Source organism: Lithobates pipiens, unplaced genomic scaffold (assembly GCF_037356315.1).
Source record: "Lithobates pipiens isolate NorthernLeopardFrog02 unplaced genomic scaffold, aLitPip1_a1.2 Scaffold_3, whole genome shotgun sequence".
In the NCBI taxonomy this organism is placed as follows: domain Eukaryota; kingdom Metazoa; phylum Chordata; class Amphibia; order Anura; family Ranidae; genus Lithobates; species Lithobates pipiens.
Window position 1 is genome coordinate 133,866,340 of NW_027507790.1, and position 18,086 is coordinate 133,884,425.

At 44.7% G+C, this 18,086-nt stretch overlaps 1 protein-coding gene across 4 annotated transcripts in view; it reads left to right on the forward strand.

Moving 5' to 3' along the window:
• The first annotated feature begins 1,760 nt into the window (after positions 1–1,760).
• PJA2 (praja ring finger ubiquitin ligase 2) overlaps positions 1,761–18,086 on the forward strand; it is a 76,087-nt gene continuing 59,761 nt past the window's right edge. For 2 of the 4 annotated variants that reach the window (XM_077462305.1, XM_077462303.1), the window contains exon 1: positions 1,761–1,895. The gene's annotated coding sequence lies outside the window, so the exon portion shown is untranslated. The remainder of the gene's footprint in view (positions 1,896–18,086) is intronic. The other 2 variants (XM_077462302.1, XM_077462306.1) reach the window with 2 other exon arrangements.

Sequence of the window (18,086 nt, forward strand, 5' to 3'; positions counted from 1 at the left end):
GGCGGGAATGCAATAAGGTTAAAATAAAAACACTTGCCGACCGGGCTATAGCCGAATGTCTAGTTATGGGATGCCATCATATGATGGCTTCTCGTGATTGGGGCGTGGGCAGCATGCTCTGTGATCGCACACTGCTGATCACAGATTGAGGTAAAGAGACAATCAGCGGCTATTTACCACATGATCAGCTGCGTCCAATCGCAGCTGATCACGAAGTTAAACAGATGCTGGTTATCGGCTCTACTTTCCTCCTGCTGACAGCATGAGGAGAGGAGAAGAGAGCCAATAATGGGCTTCTCTAAAAGAGACATATACACTCATAATCAGGACACTGATTATTAGTGTCCTCATTATCAGTGCAGTTCCACCAGTGCTGCTAATCTTTGCCCACCAGTGCCTCCTACCAGTGTCCATCAATGCTCATCAGTGCCACCTACCAGTGCCACCTATCAGTGCCCATCATTGCCACCTATCATTGCCCATCAGTGTCACCTATTATTGCCGCCTACCAGTGCCCATCATTGTCACCTATCAGTGCTGCCTACCAGTGCCCATCATTGCCTCCTATCAATGCCTATTAGTGCCTCCTCATCTGTGTCACCTTTCAGTGCTGCCTACCAGTGCCCATCATTGCCACCTATCAATGCCTCCTCGTCTGTGCCACCTACCAGTGCCCATCAGTGCCACCTACCAGTGCCCATCAGAGCCACCTTATCAGTGGAACCTATCCTTGCCACTTGTTAGTGCCCACCAGTGCCTCCCATCAGTGCCGCCTATCAGTGCCCATAATTGCCACCTATCAGTGTCCATCAGTGCCTCCTCATCAGTGTCAGCTATCAGTGCCACCTACCAGTGCCCATCATTACCACCTATCAGTGCCCATCATTGCCACCTATCAGTGCTGCCTACCAGTACCCATCATTGCCACCTATCAGTGCCTCCTCATCAGCGTCAACTATCAGTGCTGCCTACCAGTACCCATCATTGCCGCCTACCAGTGCCCATCAGTGCCACCTACCAGTGCCCATCATTGCCACCTATCAGTGCCTCCTCGTCAATGTCACCTATCAGTGCTGCCTACCAGTACCCATCATTGTCACCCATCAGTGCCTCCTCATCAGTGCCGTCCTATCAGTGTCACCTATCATTGCAGTGTCACCTATCATTGACACCTATCGGTGCCCACCAGTGCCACCTCATCAGTTCTGCCTATCAGTGCCCGACAGTGCAGCCTCATCAGCACACATAAATGAAGGAGAAAATTTAATTTTGCAAAATTTTATAACAAACTATGAAAACGTTTTTTTTTTTACTTTTCAGTTTTTTTTCGTTTGTTCAGCAAAAAATTAAAAACCCCAGCGGTGATTAAATACCACCAACGTAAAGCTCTATGTGTGTAAAAAATATTGTGAAAACCTAATTTGGGTACAGTGTGGCAGACAAAAGAGTGACAGCGCTGAAAGATGGCCTGGGCAGGAAGGGGTAAAAGCACCCAGTAGGAAAGTGGTTACTAACACCCAGAAACTCATTTATTGATGGCAGTAGAAGCATTTCCTGGCTTGTGGAATAGGTGAAGGGCCGCCCTCTGTCTATGGCTCTGTATCCTGACTACAACTCTTCTCTTGTGTTTGCCTGGAGACCAGCACCTGACTGCACCTGACTTCCAGCACACAGGTCACAGCCTCCCATTGGCCCGCATCCTCCCTTTACCTGCGCGCAGGCCCGCCCCCCTCGCCTCCTGCCACTCACCTATTGGCTATTTCCGGACATGCTCGGTGAGTTGATTGGTGACGGGGAATGACGCAGGCTGCACGGTGACGTGCATTGCGGGTGACGGAGCTGCTGGACTCGGAGGTGGTGGAGGCTCCGGGCTGCAGCGGAATACAGAGCGGCAGGTACAGAATAGCCGGGGGCTGGAGGCCTGACAGGACAGTACAGGGGAGGGGGAGGCGGACTGGTGCCTTCGCTCAATGTGTGTGGACGAGGTTGGCTGGAGGACAGTGTTGAGGCCTTCGGGGAGAGGGGGCGGGGCTCCAGAGGCAGCATCATTCTGCTGACACAACATAAACAAGCAGGCAGAGGGCCATGCATGCCGCAGCTGGAGGCCTCTCCTCAGACAGTGGCCTCTCCTCAGACAGTGGCCTCTCCTCAGCCTGCAGTGTCAGGGGGAGCCATACTCGGGCTTCTCTTAGTCATAGTGCCGAAAGGTTGTTGTGGGGGATGTACAGCCAGTGATGCCATGACCATAGTGTTATTGTAGCTGTGCTAGATGCAATCAGTGTGTACAGTGTTACTAAACCCACAAAAGTAAAATCAGCCTGTATATGCAGTACAGCATGCTTGTTATACTCACTGTGTAACCCAATGGGTTAATCTTGTGCAAAAAGGCTGTTTGATCATGTCTTCTGATCATCCCCTTCTTTTACTGTCCCGTTCCATCTCCTGATAAGACAGCCTTGAGGACACTCTGCACATGCTCAGTTTGTGTATTGCAAAAACTTTTTTTCTTGGGAGGGTGCATGTGATCAGCACTGTCTAGATAGAGGGTCCTGCAGTCTTAAAGGACAATCAGAGGAGAATGAAAACGCCACCTACAAGCTTTAGGTTATTTTGCACCATACATGCATGAAAACTGATGGGAAAAGCACCCAGATTTCACTTGCAGAGACATCAGTTCACATGGCCTGTTAGCCCGAAGTTTCATCATGTCACTCCAGTCCTCCAAGGACATGGAGATGAGTGGTGGCCAGCTTGCCATCGCTCATCTCTATGGGAAAACTCTGTCTACGCTGGATGGTTCCTGTGCTCACCGATTGGTAACGTAAGCCTGGGAACCAACGGGGAGGGGGCACCTCTCCCGCTGCTTCTAATGCCGCGTACACACCATCAGTTTTTCTGTCAGAATAAACTGAAGGTTTTTCCGTTTGGAGTTCCGCTGAAACGGACTTGCCTACACACGATCACACAAGTCCGATCATTTAGAACGTGTTTATGTACGACGGGACTAGAAAAGGAAGTTCAGTAGCCAATAGCTGCCCTTGCGTAATTTTTGGTCTGTCGGAATAGCATACAGACGAACGGTTTTCCCGATAGGAATTGAGTCCGTCAGATTTAAAACATGTTCTATTTTTAGGTCCCTCAGAATTTTCAAAAAGTCTGCTGAAGCCCACCCTTCACATGATCGGAATAGCCAGTGAAATGATTTTGTCAGACTTTTCCTTTTCCTGGAAAGTCTGACCGTGTGTACATGGCATAAAAGTGATGCCACAGCGAATCTGCCATGCTGACCACTTTTATCTGAAAGCTAGTTGTCTGAGGGAAAACAAAATACCAGGCTTATGGCATCTAATTGCAGCCTTTAAACCTGGTATTTAACATCAAATTAATGACGCAAATTCCCAGTTAGGCGGCTGGCAAGTGGTTAAAACTGAGTTTTTTTGTTTTGTTTTTTGTTTTGTTTTTGTTTTTTGTTTTTTTTATAACCCCTATATTCTCACTTAATGCTGTCCATTATGTAACTTGTATTAAATGTAGGTAATTTTTTAAATCATGTTCTTTAAAAAACAAAAAAAAAACTCGCTTTGTAGCTCCCAACGCGTGCGCTTCCATCTTTAGTGTGGGCATCTGAAGCGCACTTGTTCCTCTTCCTGAGATGCAGCACTGCTGGCTTCCCAGCTAGACCTTCGGATCTCTTGTATGCACATATAGTACAAAGTGCGCTGCGCTCATTGTGATGCGTCGGATGCCCATTGACTCCTGGGATTTGGTTTTCCTCGTATCCCAGGAGCCAATGGGCATGCGGACATGAGGTACCTCGTGGTGAGTTTCAGTGGAAGCAGAGGATTAATCACACAAAGAAGAAACAAGAGGATAACTTTTCAATGTGTAGCAATTCCCCCTTTAGGTTTTCCCTCTATGTCTGTTCAGGTGGCACCTCAAACAGTTTGAACTTCTTTCCTTTCCCAGGGACACTGGGTCAGGGCAATTAGAGAGAATCTCCCTAGTGGGTTCAGAGGCCGCAATAAAAACATGACAGTGGTGCCTTTTTAGTTATACCTTTTTAAAGTGTTTGTGTGGTGTTATTTTTATTTTTTGTCTTGGGGAAATTCCTGAAATCCCTAGTTTTTGATCCAGACCTCCTGAGGGAGACTTCCCTTTACTTCCTCTCATGGAGGCAATGTTTTTACTAGACAAGAAGTGTAAGGAAAATCTGATACAGCTGTCCATGGTAGCAAACCGGCTTCTAACCTTAGCTTGTTCAAATAAGCCTGTGTTCCTCAAGGCACCCCAACAGGTCATGTTTTCAGGATTTCCCTCACATGAAACAGCTGTTGTAATTACTAAAGCAGTGAAACTGATCAAATCGCCTGTGTAAAATCATGGGAAGCTTGACTTGTTGGGGAACCTTGAGGACTGGAGTTGAGAAACGCTGCAGTAAGCTTTGACAAAACCAAAAACCTGGAAGCTATTTGCTTTCTATGCAGAGCTACGCCACGTGATTCCAACTTTAGCAAATCGCCCCCTTGTGCAGGGTGGATTTGCTAAAGCTGTTTAAATCACTAGTAAAGCTTGATTTAAAGCAACTCGATCTAAATCTTAACTTTTAAACAGAAATTGCCATCTCTGTCCTGCAGCGGCTCCTCCTCTGACCCGCTGCTGACTCCCCGACAGTCCCATTCACTTTAATGGGACGGCTGGTGATGCGGCAGTGACACAACAAGGTGAGGGTCAAGGCGGCAGCAGGTGAGTGGATGCCCACTAAGAGGCACCGTCGTGATGGATCTGGAATGACAGGTTCTCTTTAAATATAAGGACTTATTCTTGCTGGTAGTTAGAATCTTTAATATATGCAAATGAAATTAAGGTTTCTAATTTAGACTAGTAAGCTGTCAGGTTAGTAAACAAAATGGCAATATCGGAACCGATGTTAGTCACACATAGTTGGCGAACTAAAATAATTGTATTTTGTTTACAAATGTTTTTATTGTTTGCAAAAACAGTACACTAAGGCCCCTTTCACACTAACGTCCCGTTCAGGCCCGCCTGTCAGTTTTTCAGGCGGACCTGAACGGGTGCTCCATAGAGCTCTATGGAGCGTCAGATGTCAGCGGTGACATGTCCGCTGACATCCGACCCGCTCCGATCCGAAAAAGTGTGACGGAGTAAAAAGCTATTTTTCCATCCGTCTGCGGATCGGATTGGGTGACGACGGGCACTGCGGTCCGTCGTCATCCGATCTCCCATAGGGGAGAGCGGCGCTGTGACAGGTCCGTCCCTGCACAGTGTGCGGAGACAGACCTGTCATCTCCCTGCTCAGCGGGGATCGGCAGAGTGATCCCCGCTGAGCAAACGGACATCCACGGGGCGGATCAGAACTGATCCGCCCCGTGTGAAAGGACCCTAAGAAAGTAAAAAAAAAAAAAAAAAAGTCATACATCAGACAAGTGATATCCAAGATGAAATGCATCTATACAGACAGAGTATCATGAACAATCTGAAGCATACTATAAGGGAATCACAAATAGGGCATATACCAAAAAATGAAAGTCATAAAAGGGAACCATTTCCCTCCTGTGCCTTTTATTCCTGTGTTATAGGATATGTCGGGTTTTCCAAGCCTCCCATCTGCGGTCAAATAGATGTAATCTGTCCTGTAAGGCGTATAAGATCCTTTCCATGATCATCACCATATCCATTCTATTAAGTATGGAGACAAGGGGAACAATACAATGGGAGATTTCCAGTGGAGGGTGATGGCCCATAAGGTGGATATACAAATGGTATGTATCAGGCATGCCACTTTGCCAGGGATCCCTGGAATTGTTGCCCCAAGTAGACACATTGGTAACGTGAGATGTAGGGGAGTACCAGCTATAGCTGTGGCTAGCGCGGAAACCTTTTCCCATGCTGGGGCTAAAAGAGCACAGTCCCAAAATGTGTCTAAATGAGCCCAGCTGTTGACAGCCTCTGAAACACAGTCCAGATGCTCCTGGAAACATTACCTGGATTCTAGAGGGGGTGTAATACCACCTGGTTAGTACTTTGTAGGTGGTTTCTCTAACTGCTAGTGATTTGGTGGCCTTACGGAGATTTGCCAGCATGGTATCCCAATCTTCTGGGGTAAACTGTTCTTCACAATCTGTCTCCCATTTGTTTCTATATGGGGGAAAATGCGCAGCCAGTGCCACTCTGTAAAGGGCTGACATGAGGCCCTTACCTCTAGGGGCTTCATGGCAGATACACTTGGGTTGTGGGAGTGAGGTTATATAAAAGTGCTTAATCTGTAGGTAGTGAAAGTGTTGACAAAGTGGTATTTGTTTTTGTACACGAAGGTCATCGAGTGTGGCAAATATATTATTAATTTGCAGACTTGCTAATGTAAGCAGGGAATCGGATTTCCACCATGCAAAACTTTCAGGGTGCTTAAATGCCATAGTGAATAAAGGACCCCCCCATGAAGGATGAGCCCGGGGGGGGGGGGGCGCGAAATTAGGCCGAGCTTATGTTTATAGCGATGCCAAAGTGTGAGAGAGTGGGAGACTATGGAGTTCAGGGAGGAAAGCTTGTGTGTGTGTGTGTGTGTGTGTGTGTATAGTTGGAGGGTGACCAGAACATGGATAGAAGGCAATAGGGTTTGATAGAATTGGCCTCAAATTTGACCCAGGGAACTGCAGAGTCGGGAATGTTCAAGTGTGCTATCTGAGAGACTCGTGCAGCTAGAAAGTAGACCCAAAGTTTGGGGAGACCTAGACCTTCGGCATTCTGTGATTTGCAGAGGACCTGTTTGGGAAGTCTAGGGCGTTTATTGTCCCATATAAATTTATTGATGTCTTTCTGAAGTTTGTCGATTACAGGCTTTAGGCATATTGACGGGGAGGGATCGGAATAAATAAGAGCTTTGGTAGCAAGGTCATTTTCACAGCTGCGACTCTTCCTAAAAAAGATATTCTATATGATTTCCAGCTTTTAAGTAGTATACGTAATTTAGACAAGCATGTTGGGTAGTTATATCAAACAGATGGTACAGCGCTCTAACTAAAATAAAATGATTACTAACATATTAAAATTAATAAAAAGTCCAAAGATAGCTTTTGAGTCAAAAAGTCCACGTGAGGAATCTTCAGTGGTATACAGTCAGTTCATGCATAAAGTGACTTAGTGCCAAGGGGGGGGACCACCACCAATGGTAAAATTGGCTGCTCACCTCATCGTATGGACCCTTTAAATTACAGAGGGTCGTATGCACTTAAATATCAACTCATCCAATCGCTGTACTCCTCTCCGACAATATCCGACCAATTCACAAACGAGAACACAGCTTTCTCCTATTCAGAGTCAAATGAACTGACACGTTCGTGGAATACCCACACTGGATCGGTATATAGCAGTATTCACAATTCCTCAGACCATGTGGATAGAAAGACAGGCCATAGTGCTCTCCATAGAAAAACGTTTTAATGATGAATATACATAAAAAACACACAATAACGAAGCTTCATAGATCTTTAAAATGATCAATGACCGCGGGTGACGTCACGTGATCTCCGTCCGTCCGTCACCCGCGGTCATTGATCATTTTAAAGATCGTATGAAGCTTCGTTATTGTAAGTGTGTTTTTTATGTATATTCATCATTAAAACGTTTTTCTATGGAGAGCACTATGGCCTGTCTTTCTATCCACATGGTCTGAGGAATTCTGAATACTGCTATATACCGATCCAGTGTGGGTATTCCACGAACGTGTCAGTTCATTTGACTCTGAATAGGAGAAAGCTGTGTTCTCGTTTGTGAATTGGTCGGATATTGTCGGAGAGGAGTACAGCGATTGGATGAGTTGATATTTAAGTGCATACGACCCTCTGTAATTTAAAGGGTCCATACGATGAGGTGAGCAGCCAATTTTACCATTGGTGGTGGTCCCCCCCCTTGGCACTAAGTCACTTTATGCATGAACTGACTGTATACCACTGAAGATTCCTCACGTGGACTTTTTGACTCAAAAGCTATCTTTGGACTTTTTATTAATTTTAATATGTTAGTAATCATTTTATTTTAGTTAGAGCGCTGTACCATCTGTTTGATATATTGTATTTTGGGATTTGGTAATTGATCCTTGGTGTCCAGCAGCTTTTCGTAAAGGGGTTGTACTGCGCTGATTTTTTCTGTATTTATATGTTGGGTAGTTAGCCTCAAAAATGGATGAGAAAGTTGTGTAATCTAGATACCGAGGTAGGGGATCTTGTCATTTGACCATTTGATTGGGGATGTACTACGGAGTATATCACACTGGGCAGAGGTAAAATTGACCGGCAACGCCGTTGATTTAGTAATATTCACTGTAAGGCCAGAGATCTAAGCAAATCTGGCCAGCATTGAACACAAGTTGGGAAGGGAGACCTGGGGATGAGTCATGAAAATCATGACGTCATCTGCATACATGCAGAGCTTGAATTGGGACGAATCGATTGAGTAGCCAGCTATATCTGGGTGTTTGATTGCGAGGGGTTCCAACGCTAAGGTGAATAATAAAGGGGATAGAGGACATCCCTGCCATGTGCCTCTACCCAGTATGAAAAAGTCTGAGTTGCATCCTGGCAGCCTGATTCTTGTTTTGGGATGATAGTATAGAGCCTGTGTAGCCTGTAAAAACACATCTTTAAAGCCTAGGTGTTGCAGGACTGATAGTAAATATGACCAGAGTACACTATCAAAGGCCTTATTGACATCAAGGGTCAGTAGTAGGACCTCTTTTTTGTTAGCATCTTGTAGAATGTTCAGGACCAGGCAAATATTATCAGTGATGAGTCTGTGTGGGATGAAGCCAGATTGATCAGGGGAGGTCAGGGTTTCTATAACGTTAGCCAATCTATCAGCTAGGGCTCGACTAAAGATTTTTAAGTCATTATTTTTGACTGATATCGGTCTATAATTCTGCGGGAGTGAGTGGCCTTTGGTAATAGGGAAATGTTCGCCTATGTTAGTTCTTTCGGAAAATGTTCTCCCTTGAAGATTTTTAAACATGGCAGTTAGATATGGTGTCAACTGTGAGGCATAGTGTTTTATAGTACCCAGCCGTGAAACCGTCTGGGCCTGGGGCAACCGATTTTTCTTAAGGGTTTTAATTACATTAAGGAGCTAATTTTCTGTAAATGGTGCATTTAGAGACCCAATTTGAGTGGATGTTAAAGATGGTAGTGGTAAAAAGGATAGCCATTCCTGTGCTACTTGGGATGGGAAAGGGGTTGGGTGGGAGAGTAGGTTAGAGTAAAAGTTTTCAAGCACCTGCGTGACTTCTTTAGGGTGCGAGACCATGTGTCCGAAGCTGTTGCGAAGTTTATAAATGTGAGGGGGATGTAGGGACTGTTTCAATTTACAGGCAATCATAGAGGAGGCCGAATTACTATGTAGAAGGAATTTGGCTTTAGACCAGCAAAGGGCTTATTCTGTTTTGGAGGATAGAGTATCTAATTCAAGCCGTTTCTGGGCAACTAGTTGGGCATTGGACAATGTTGGGTTGCCTATTTGTGTTTTGTGCAAATCGTCTAATTCCGTGGTCAAAGTGTAGATTTATTGCCATCGTACCTTGTTCTTCCTTGCTGCTATGTTAATAAGGTGGCCACGCAAGACTGCTTTTATGAGCCATTGACAACGAGCTGGGAGATATTTTGGGGGTATTAGGGTGAAGTATTCTTGTATAAATGTGGAGATTTCCTGTCGTGTAATAGGGTGTGCTAATAGGGAATCATTCAAGTGCCATGAGTAGGGGGTATCGGCAAGTCCTATCAGGGTTGTAGTGAAGGTCACCATATCGTGATCCGACCAAGGGCAGGTGAGGATTTCGGATGAGGTTGAATTGGCTAAGATGACAGGGGTGCAAAAAAAATATAATCCAGTCTGGCAAAAGTTATGGGGTGAGAATAAAATGTATAATCCCTAGCCCCCATGTTATGTGAGCTCCATGCATCTGCTAATTGGAATGCTTGAAGCAACTTGGACACAGATTTATTCAAATTATTCTATTCCTTTGGTACCGCAATAGTCCCCCCTCTTCCCCCCTTGGTTGCTCATAGATGCCCTCTTTTGAGCTCCTCGTTTTTTTTTTTTTTGTTTTTTTTCTATTGGACACAGATTTAGGGAAAGCAGCTGAGGCGTGGGTGGCTGTGCTTCTACCAAATTGAGGTTTTGCTACAAGGTTAAAATCGCCACTTGCATTCATATGAGGGGATTGGTATCATTCTAGAGTTTTAAAGAAATTGGTAAAAAAGGCGGCTTGTGCTACATTGGGGGCATACACGTTTGCAATGGTTATCTCCCACCCTGTCGACACTCCTTTTGATTATTAAAAATTGACTATCGGGGTCTCTATAGACATGTTGAACCTCTAATGGGAGTGTATTATGCAGTAATATGGCAACACCTCTAGATTTTGTATCATACGGGGTAAAAAATGCTTGCCTATACTCTCTAAGAAAGAAAGTAGGATGTCTGTTAGCAGCAAAATGGGTCTCCTGCAGCAGCACAATCTTGGCGCCCAGTTTTTTTGTAGGTTGTGAAGGCCTTTTTACGTTTGTGGTTAGAATTAAGGCCCTGCACATTGTGCGTTATACACATAATTACCATTGGTCAAGTAGCAACCATTTGGGCTCTCCTGAGAAAAATTGTAGGAGTCGCTGTTCCGCATCAGAATTCTCCACCACAAAAGGAAAGCCAGGCAGGGGGTACCCTTCATTATACACAGTGTTGGGTATATTTCAGAGCTTATTTCGGACAAGATGCTTCAGTGCTGGAAGAAAAAAAAAATTAACGGGAAAACACAAACAAAGAAACCACAAAAAAGCTAACCAGCTTAACTATACTCATGTAAAACATTATTGGGTCAGGATGCGGAAAGCATAAACCTGAAACAGAGAAAATTGGTTAAGTAAGGGGCAAAAGCGCCCCTAACTCCAGAAGTCACCCCGCAACCTCGAATAGAAGTCGCCAAGCAAGAGGAGTGGGGTAGCATGGTGGCGACATCCGTCGAACCAGCCACTAAAGAATAAAAAATGGGTGTAATATGTGCATGCTGCCATTGAGTGTAACCAAGGACTGATGGCAGCTAATTACAGTCAGTGTTCATATCCAGAGCACAAAGGCAGGGCTCCACGTGAAATTTGGAGGTAGATACAATTCCCTCTTGGTATATGTCTTACAAGGAGATATGCCCACTAGTTGAAGAAGGGGGGGGAAACATTTTTTTTTATTTATTTTTTAAATGTTCCTTGTACATCATATAAGGAGTCAATGATCCCAAATATGTCTGAAGAGATCCAAACCGTGTTCTGCGTGGATGTGACGTAGAGCTGAAATATATTGGGAAGGATTCCATGCAGGGTATGCTATAAAGTGGACCCAGTAAAAAAAACTCCATGCGGAGGGAATTGCAATTCAGAACACTAGCTGGTGATCACTAACACTAGCTGCCTCCTTCTCGTGGTCGGACAATAGGGATTGAAACAGTTTGCATACTGCGGGGAGCAATTCTGTGTTTGTTTCAGGGATCTCTCTGAATCTAAGATTATTCCTGCAGTTAGTTGTTGAGGTCTTCGACTTGTGACTGTAGCTGAGTAAACGTTGATGTGAGGGCTTCATATTCCCTGGAAAGATCGTTCTGTGCCATGCTAAGCTCGTCATGTTTTGTTTCTAAATGATCGGTGCGGGCTCCAAGTGCAGCTATCTCCTCAGTCAGGGTGTTTGTACTTTTGTTCAGCTCTGTCTGAAATCTGGTGGCTGTTTTACTATATATTGTTTCAAGGCTAAATCCTGTTTGGTGAGGGGGGGCAGAGTACTCACTGTCCTGTAGTTGTGCAGCATCAGCCTGTGCAGGCTGTGAGGGAGGGCTGCCGGCGCCATCTTGATCCATGCTGGATTTCTCCTGTGCTTTCAGCAGAAGGTTAGTGAGCGATCTCTGCTCTGTCCCCGATGCTTTTTTATTTTTTTATTTATTTTTTCTTTCTCCTCTTCGGCACGCATAACTTGATCCTGGGGGTGTTGTCGGTAGTTGGTGTCACGATTGCCGTGATATGACCCCAGGAAGCCGGCTAGATGGAGCGTGTAGCGCGGAGCTACACTGACATGCGGCCGAACCCACGGAAGCCGCGCATGCGCCCTAAAATTTTATTTAATTAAAACGATAACCTTGTATTACCTGCTTTACCCATAATGGATGGAGGAACTTCAAAATATTCCCAAACTGGGTCTTTTTTACTTTCTGCTGCCATTTTGCTCCTCAAGGGAGGAATAAAGCACTTCAAGCTACGTGCAGAAAGATCACAAGGTTTACAAGCTGCTTAGGTTTCACTTTCATGTTTACTGCTTGCCCTTCCTCCTCACACTTGGAGCCTGGTACAGATGCATGTCTTTTCAAGCAATCATACATTTTGTAGTGTACATGTGCAAAACAATGGGATAAAGGAATATTCCTGAACTTTGTTTTATCTCATAGTTACTGTGAAATTGTGTCAATGCATCAATCCAGTGCATGTGCATATTTCAGTTTGCAGAGCTTGGATTCATTGAATGAGTTTACCAGAAATGTAAATATTGCAGAATATACAGCCTTCTGCTACATAACGAAGAGCCATTTTATGGTGAATAAACAATTTATGAATGCATCTTCAATAGAAAACTGTCTTTGGATAGATTTTTACCCCAAAAGCATTTTATTAAAATTGAACAAAAATCGAATTTAAATAAAAAATTGATTTAAATCTAAAAATCCTTCTCCCTTATTTTTATTTTAGTTTTTTTATATCTATATCCATCCTGCCCTTGTGTCTCAAACTCTCACCCTCATGCCGACAGTGCGAAGAGAGGGGGAAAAAAAAGCTGATTGCTAGCTTGTATAAACAGGACATCAATCCCGCACACTCTACACCCACTGCTGCTAAGCAGAGCCACCTATCAATGCTCACCAGTGCAACTTCCTCATTGCAGCCTATTTAGTGCACATCAATGAAGGTGAAAAATTACCTCCTCCCATTGTTATAAAATTTTGCTAACTTTTTTTTTTTTTTTTGCCCAGTAAGCAAGCGGTTAACTAAACCTATTACATTTTAGTTGACTAAAGTACAAATAAAACAACTCAGATGACTAAAACACAACTAAAACTAAAATGGCATTTTAGTAGAAAAACTGACTAAAATGAAATCGAAATTTGACGTCAAACTTAAAGGGGTTGTAAAATCTTCTGTAATGCCGCAGCCACCCTTTTACTTACCTGAGCCTGATCGTTCCATTGACGGGGACGAGCACAGCACCTCTGGACGCTGTCTTGGGTCATCATTGGATAGATAGCAGCAGGAGCCATTGGCTCCCACTGCTGTCAATCAAATCCAGTGACACGGGGGCAGAGCCAATAGGGGGTGTCAATAGACACAGCAGCAGGACTCGGGAGCGTGCCCGCACGAGTGCCTCCATGGAATGCAGCTCTCCGGGTCATTGGAAGGAGCCAGGCGCACTGCTGAGGGACCCCAGAAGAGGAGGATTGGGGCCACTTTGTGCAAAATCCTTGCACAGAGGAGGTAAGTATGACACTTTTGTTTATTTAAAAAACAAACAAAAAAACAACCTTTACAGAGCCTGAGGAGGAAGCTGAGACACTAGTTTTCAACGCATTCCCACTTCCATCATGATTTATAGCAAGCAGTGGGTGGATCCATAGCCAATAGATACCTGTGACAGGTAGAGGTGGAAGCATACCGAAACGGGCCCTTTGCTGTCTCGGTATGCCAACGTACAGTTGGCCTTAATTACCTCCAGTTTGGTCCTCTACAAACTGGAGGTAATTATTTTTAAATCTGGTGCAGTAATAGCACCACTTTGTAAAAGAACTTTGTAAATCAGCCACACGTATTGACAAATCTACCGAAACCAGTGCCAAAAAATTTTTTTTTTAAATCTGGCAAAGGCCATTTTACTGGCTGAAAAGTGGTGTTTGGGCTTTCTTAAATCTGAGTTTAAAGCGGAGTTCCAGTCTTCTTTTCAGTTTAAGTCAGCAGCTACAAAAAGTGTAGCTGCTGACTTTTTTTTACTAAACAGACACTTGCCTGTCCTGCATGTGGCTGCCCAAAGCCTTTGCGCCCCCCCCCCCCCTCCACAGCGCCGTCATTATAATTGTGGGCGCCCAGCTGTTACAGCTTGCAGCGTAACAGCCAGGCTCACTCTGCGCATGTGCGAGTCATGCTGCACTCTTCTAGTGGCCGGGCAATCTTCTGGGACCTGTGACATGTTACAGAAGATTGAGGGGAGAGATCCGGCCATGATATTAGGGCCTTATACCTGCTGCAGTTTTATTCATTTATTTTAACATCCGTGAACCGTGATGCCCTTTATTCAAAGTGTACAGGATCCAAGTATTGCTGACATGATCTCTGCTTCAGAGAGGAGTTTGTGGTGATGTGACCAAAGAGGGAAGTACAGAAACTAAGTATAAATAGCTTAGATTGTAAGCTCTTTGAGGGTAGGGACTGATGTGAATGTGCAATGTATATGTAAAGCGCTGCGTAAATTGACGGCGCTATATAAGTAAATTAAATAATAAGACGGCTACCCCAGAATTTTAATTTTAAGCTGTCTTCCGAACATGAGAATTATCTGGCCTTTGTGTGTTGGAGGTTATGTCAGGCATTATCTAGGTTTCTTTAGGTTCTAAAAACTCGCTTGCAGTTTTCAATTTTTTTTTTTTTTTATTTTTTTTTTTTTTGAGGTCATATGTAATGAGTTTATTAAGACCCCTTTCACACTGAGGCACTTTTCAGGCTCTATAGCACCTGTAAAGCGCCTCTCCTCTCACTCCAATGTGAAAGCACAAGTGCTTTCTGGCAGGACGTAAAAAAGTCTGTAAGCAGCAACTTTGAGGTGCTTTAGGAGCGGTGTATACACCGCTCCTAAAGTGCCCTTGTCCATTGAAATCAATGCTCTTTTAACCTTTTTTTTTTTTTTTTTTTTTTTTTTTTTTTTTTTCGGCCACCGGGTGGGTTAAAGCACCACTAAAACAACGGTAAGGCACTGCTAAAAAAATAGCACTTTACCGCCAACTCCCCAGTGTGAAAGGGCTCTTTGAGAAACCTGCTCTGCATTCTGTTTTTTTTAAGTCTGCTAAGAGCGTTTACTTTATAGGAATTTTAACTGTATGTCTCCTGGCTTCTATCTAACCAGGTACGATGAGCAACAAAACAATTTGCCTTTTAGGCCGGGTTCATTCTAGCTGCGGCCCCCTCTCCTGATTGGCTCCCCCTGCTGTCAGTCATAAGCGAATGGCACCGCTGCTGTATCTCAGCCAATCAGGAGGAGAGTCCCGGATGGCCAGTTCACTCATGGACAGAGGTACCTCATGTAAGTATTAGGGGGGACTGAGAAGGGCTGCGGCATACAGAAGGCTTTTTATCTTCATGCATAGAATTCATTAAGATAAAACGCCTTCTAACTTTACAAGCACTTTAACATTGACAGTTAATCTTTAGATCACTTGGGCTTCTAGGGATGCAACCCTCTTGTCTATTGCGGGTGCACGCTTTAAAGTGGTTGTAAACCCTTACAAACCACTTTGACCTACAGGTAAGCCTAGATTAAGGCTTACCTGTAGGTCCAAGAAATATGTCCTAAACCTATACGGTTTAGGAGATATTTGCCTGAAGACAGGCACCGCTGTCTACGGCGCATGCGCTGTAGACAGCGACGCACAGGCGCACTGAGCGCGGCATTTCCAACAATGGATCTGCCGCGCGTGTCGGCTCCCGTGCGCATGCGCGGGAGTGACGTCAACGCGGCTCCGCCGAATGACAGCGGCGGAGCTGCGAGACGCCACCAGCAAGATGGATGCGGCGGACTACAGGGGACAGCGCAACTTCGCTGGCTCCTGTGTCAGGTAAGTGACACATAATGGGCTACTATGCGATGCATAGTAGTCCATTATGCTTTGCCTTTGCAGGGAATGAAAGAGGAAGTAAACTCATCAGGGTTTACTTCCTCTTTAAGCCTGGTACACATGTAAGGGATTGTTTACACTTGACTAAATTTCTAATGTTTAACAAACGCTCCTACGGTGTTAACACACTTTAGTATGGGCATTCGATTGGCGTCAATGAGCTTTAATATGGGTGTTAGACTGGCATTTTACAAGCATTAATGAGGAGTTAAAAACGCTCGCTTTTGTTTTGATGTGTTTGCACATTAAAACTGCCCCACAAACGCTGTTTTCTTTTCTTACATCAGGAGACACAGAGCCATAGTAGTTACTATGTGGGTTATAGGGCCACTGATAGGTGATGGACACTGGCACGCCCTAAGGCAAGAAGTGTACTCCCTATATAACCCCTCCCGCTACTGGAAGTCCTCAGTTTTTTCACCAGTGTCTAAGGTGTTGGTCATGAGTAAAGATGTGCTGTGCTGAGCTCCACTGGAAGCTTCCCTCCTGGGGCTAGCCATGCTGACCGGATCCGTTCTGATGTCCTTTGAGGGGCTAAATGAATGGTACCCGGGCCTCGTGTCCGAAGAAACAAGGTTTTGCTTGCGAACGCTTCTTTTTTTTTTTTTTTTTTTTTTTTAGAGAGCTGGACCCTGGGATCCAGTACTTTTTGGTAGTAAGACCATAAAGTGTAGGATTTTTTTTTCTGGCAGGGTGCTGTCGCAGGTTCAGGATTATGGGTAACTTGAGGTTCTCCTGTTCCTGAAGGTTTCCTGAAGGTTTTGGAGCCCACCGTGAAGGGTGAAGATTGTGTTTTATCTCAGATAATCCTGCTGCGAGGAACGGTAAGGGAGATTTTCTCAGGAATTTCTCCTGTGTATAATGCTGTAATGCCAATGTGTCATCTGGAAACAGCGCAGAAGCCTTAATTTCAGATGCTATGAAAGATTCTATCATTTTAAGCCTCGCGGCTTATGCTTGGACTAGCGCATTCTCGCAGAGTTCTATGGCTGAAAAAATTGGTCAGCCGAAGCACCCTGTAAAAAGCTCCTAGCCAGATTTCCCTTTTCATGGTGAATGGCTATTTGGAAACAATCTGGATAAAATACATCCAAAGGACCTCTAATGGGAAAAGCTCTCTTTTACCAGTAAAGAAGTTCAAATATTTCTTTTTTTTATTTTTTTATCGTGCTGCCTTTCCTGTGCCAGGGGCATCAGCCTCTCGACGGCCTCAATCATCAGGTTCAAGGGGAAGACCCCAAGGTCAGCACCAGGGTTAGAAGAGATCTTGGGGCAAAAAGACCACAAAGCAGGATGCTAAAGCCGCCTCATGAAGGGGCACCTCCTGCTCGGTCGGGGGGGGGGGGGAGGTAGGCTCCTGCAATTCTCAGAGGAACGATGTCAAGACAGATGGGAGGCTTCTGAAGTTTTCTCTAGGTTACAACTAGCGTTCCAAAAGTTTCCGTCTCCTCGATTGGTTGTGCCCATCCTGCAAGGACGGGAGTTTTTGGCTTTGGTCGATATCAAAGATGCATATCTCCATGTGCCAATATTTCCCACTCACCAGAAATTTCTGCACTTTGAAATAGAAAATCATAATTTTCAGTTGGGGCCCTGCCATTCGGTTTAACCACAGCACCCCGGGTGTTCTGAAAGATTCTGGCACCTCTTACCCAGATTAAGGGCTCAAGGTATAACGGTCCTTACAGTACTTGGAGCTGGTTATACATACCGTACAGAAGAAGGTATTCTTACCCCAAACAAGAATCGGTTCCATTGTAGGACTAATTCAGCTTATCAAAACAAAGAAAAATCCTTCCGTTCGGCTGTGCATGAGATCATTAGGGGAAATGGTGGCCTCCTTCGAGGCTGTCCCTTATGTGTAGTTTTTACTCAAGACTGCATCAAAACACCATCCTGTCGGTCTGGATTAAAAATATTCAGGCCTTTTCCAAATACCCTTGCCTTCTGACGTAGTCGGAGCCTAAATTGGTGGTTATCCAGCAAAAGGGAAAATCTTTTCTACCTGTATCCTGGAAAGTGTTAACAACATATGCCAGCCTTCTAGGTTGAGGAGCAGCCCTAGAAGAAGATTCTGTCCAGGGCAGATGGTCCAGGTTAGAGGACCTTGCCTATCAAC